At 39.0% G+C, this 4077-nt stretch overlaps 1 pseudogene; it reads left to right on the forward strand.

Moving 5' to 3' along the window:
• The first annotated feature begins 1018 nt into the window (after nt 1-1018).
• On the forward strand, nt 1019-3100 carry LOC144243367 (small ribosomal subunit protein uS7m pseudogene; annotated as a pseudogene).
• The last annotated feature ends 977 nt before the right edge of the window (nt 3101-4077 follow it).

The raw sequence follows: 4077 nt of genomic DNA on the forward strand, positions 1-4077 counted from the left end.
CACAATTGTCAAATGATCAGAACTTCTGGACAAATACCTTATAATCCCATGAGTTCTCACAATAACAATGACCGCAAAATTTATTTGAGGCACTTGTACTACTATGAAGTCCCTAAAAGCTCAAGGACTACCCAACTCCACACTTTACTTAGAAGTCAGAAAGGAGGGGACAAAAAGAAGAAATTAAATATTGTCAGCAGTTAGGACCCATGCACATAACCAGAAATATTCTCCTCAAAAATGATTATTATTTTAGCTAATATGTGTTGAATGTTTACAATGGACTAGGTTTTTCTAAGTGTTATCATTTTTATTGCATCTAAATCTCAGAACAACTCTAAAAGGCAGGTGCTACGATGATGTTTACTTTACCACTGAAGAAACTAAGGCTTTGAAAGGTTAGATAACTTGCCAAAGGCTCACAGGTAACAAATAGAGAGGCTAGCAGTTGAAGTCATGTAGTCTGATTCCTTTGACAGTATTATCCAAAGGGGTTATAGATTGCGGCACCTGGCTGGGGCAATTGGTAGAGTATGCGATTCTTGATCTTGCATTTGTGAGTTTGAGCCCAAGTTGGGTTGTAGAGTTTACTTTTCTGTCCCTTTTCCAACTGAGAATCCTGAGCAACAGGAGTTAAGATGCTTACAGCAAAAGCCATCATTTCATGTTGAAAGAGAAGGTGAGAAAATTCTATGAACAATAAAAAAAAAATGATTGCATTTCCAGGAAAGTAGCAAACCATATATCCCTAGGTTACCTTGTTGTGGTCATAAAGTCTGCCAGTTACATTTCAGTAACTTTTGTAGCCTTGGACTACAGTTTACTATTATTGACCTCAAAGCTAATCACTGTGTCTATTTCCACTCTAACAAAAACTACTTTAGGATAAGTACAAGACCTAAGTCTTCGTTTGTTGCAAGGGTAACTCAGATGCTACAGGCTACCAATTTCTGTTTCTATTTCCACCTTGGTATAAAGTGCCGGATCTTTTCTCTAGAGATAATCATAAAAGCCGTTAATGGGTATGACCTCAGGAGGAGTCAGAGGATGAGATCCAACACAAAACGTCTTCTGCAACCTCCCACCAACAATAGAAAGCCCATTAATCCTAGGAAGATCCACTTTCCTTCAAAAGAGATAAAGGAGCTCTCACTTCCAAGGAGGTCAGGGATAGATGAAGTGAGAAGCAGGAATGACTCTTACCTAATAATATTTATTACCTAGCAATAAAAGTATTCTTGCATTTTAACATAATTGTTCTAATGTTATATCAAAATAGCTGCATCAAAATATCTCCAGTACCTAAAGTGGCTATATCTAATCATTCCCTGGACTTCTGGTTCTGTGATAAGAAAGAAGAGGAAATGTACTTCTCCATATTCCTTTCACTAAGTATAATTAACAACCTGAACATTGTATATAAAACATAAGATAGCTCTGAAAGGTGGAGAGAAGAAAAGCCAGGTAGGGACCTTGAGACTCAAGGTATGGCATAGTGTTAAATTCCCTGGATTTCCCTTTTTCCTAATATATCCTAGATTGGGTACATTAGAAGCTTGTAATGAGGATATACCCATGAATGCAGTCTAAACATGCTTCAAGTAAAGTTTGTTCTCTCTAGCAGATAAAGGCAGCCTAGTAAGACAGAAAACTTTTAGACAATAGTCACCTTACTCCAGCCAAACACTATGGGATAAAAATTGTGGTTGTACCTCAACCCATGACAGAACAAGACAGGTAGGAAACCTAGACTTCTACATTTACAAAGCCATAACTAGTCATCTCTTCTCCTATACCGGGGTGGTGACAAAAAAGGCAGAATAGATAGCCAGAACTTAAATTTTGACCCAATGGTAAGGAGCCCCCCCGCCCCCCATTTCCATGGTGACAGTGGAGGCCATGTCAGGTGCAGTAATGAGGCATTCGTTCTCCTCCCAGCCAAGGTGATATCAGCAGAGACCTAGTAAAGTTTTGAAATTTTATCCCTGCCCCAAAATAACAAGAGGCTCTTCCCTATGGAATGTCAAAGGTGGCTTAGTAGAAAACATCGACTTCCATCCCAAATTGGCAGTAATGAGGCAACATACCACTTCTGACTCTTGTGTGGTGACTAAGGAGTCCTACAAAAGTTTAATAAGATCCAGAATCTCATAACATAATAGCCCTAGTTGCCAGGACACACTAAAAATAATCATTCATCGTAGAATCAGGAAAATCTCAATATGAATGAGGAAAAGAAAATCATCAGGTGAAAACAAGAAGATACAAATAATAGAATTATGTGACAAGGATTTTAGTCATCATGATGCTTTGATGAAACATTATGTAAAAGCTTGAGGAAAATGAAAATATAGAAAGTCCTAGAGTTCTCATCAAATAAATATAATGTCCCAGCAAAGAAATAAAAGACATAAAGAAAAATCAAATGTTAGAATTGAAAATATAAACCAAAATGAAAAACTGCCAACAGCAGAACAGAGTTGCTAAGGGAAAGAATGAGTAGATGTAGATAGGACAGTAGAAATTACCCATTCTAATAAATATGAGCAGGAACTCAGGAAGACTCAGCTTATCAAAGCTGCCCCAGCAACTAAAACAAGCTCTATGTTTGAAGACCCAGTGATCAGTAAATTCTCCAACACAATAATGAGAGGCAGAAACAAAGTACTGGCCACATCCCTCACAATGCAAACTCTGAAGGCTGTGAAAGGAAGCATTTTGAGAAGTACCATGCTGTTACAGAGCGACAGGCCATCATCAAACACAACCCCTACCCCATCTTCCACCAAGCACTGGAAAACTGTGAGCCTCTGATTGGGCTGGGCCTCATCCTCAGAGCTGGCCATTTCTACCAGGTCCCTGCACTACCAGCAGACCAGTCATGAAGTGGATGATTCCTGAGTGCAGGGAGAAGCACTGGAAGATGCTGATACCAGAGGAGTCATCACATGAGCTGCTGGAGGCTTTTCACAACCAGGGCATTGTGATCAAGAAGTATGACATGAACAAGATGACGGAGGCCATCCATGCCCTACCAAGTTCACTACTGCTGGTGTTAGAGAGAGGGTGGAAGCTCAAGGAGCAGCCCAGCGCTCTCTGATACAAGAAACAAGAGGAGCTACTGGCACAGAGAAAAACACTTGTGTGTTAAGGATGTAGCTCCTTTTTAAGGTCAGGCAAGCCTCATAAGGATGGAGCAACATATTTATTGCTTGATTGTCCTTTCTTTGGGGGCTAGAATTTGTTCTTCCTATTCTATCACCTTACAAAGAGGAACATATCAATTTGGATTTCCCCCAGGAAACTTATGGCCTACCCAGCTGCTCTTCCTTCAATTTGGGGTAGAACGTAGGATGATATGAAAGGAAGCAGTTATAATATTAGAAAACGTTTATTAAAAAATTCTCACCCTGAACTGGTGTAGTATGTGATGTGGTACTGCCATTTAGTAAAACCAACTGGAAATGAAGAAGAAGAAAGAAGAAGAATACGGAAGAAGGAAGAAGAAGAATTAGAAGAAGAAAAAATTACCCATTCTGAAAAACAGGAAAAAAAATAGATGGAAAAAAATACTTAGGGACCTGAGGTTCTATAACAAAAGATCTAACATCCATGCCATTAGATTCCTATCAAGTTATAAGAAAGAATGACGCTGAAGTAGTATTCAAAGAAATAATGGCTGAGGGGTGCCTGGCTGGCTCAGTCAGTAGAGTATGTGAGTCTTAATCTTGGGGTCATGAGTTCAAGCCACACGTTGGGTGTAGAGCTTACTTTAAAACAAACAAACAAATAAGTAAAAAGAAATAATGGCTGAAAAGTCCCCAAATATGGCAAAAGACATAAACCTACAAATGCAAGAAGATGAGCAAATCATAAACGGGATAGACCCAAAGAAATTCATGCCACAGTACATTATAATCCAACTCCTGAAAATTAGAAACAAAGAAAATCTAGAGAATAGCAAGAAATAAATGACATCTTACTTTCCAGGGGAAACTAATGCAAATTACAGAAGATTTCTCAATACAAGTTGAGAATGAGTACAGCCAAGAGGTGGGTGCTGTGCTCCCTTCTCCA

The sequence above is a fragment of the Crocuta crocuta genome, unplaced genomic scaffold (assembly GCF_008692635.1).
Source record: "Crocuta crocuta isolate KB4526 unplaced genomic scaffold, BGI_CrCroc_1.0 scaffold2186, whole genome shotgun sequence".
NCBI classification, from domain to species: domain Eukaryota; kingdom Metazoa; phylum Chordata; class Mammalia; order Carnivora; family Hyaenidae; genus Crocuta; species Crocuta crocuta.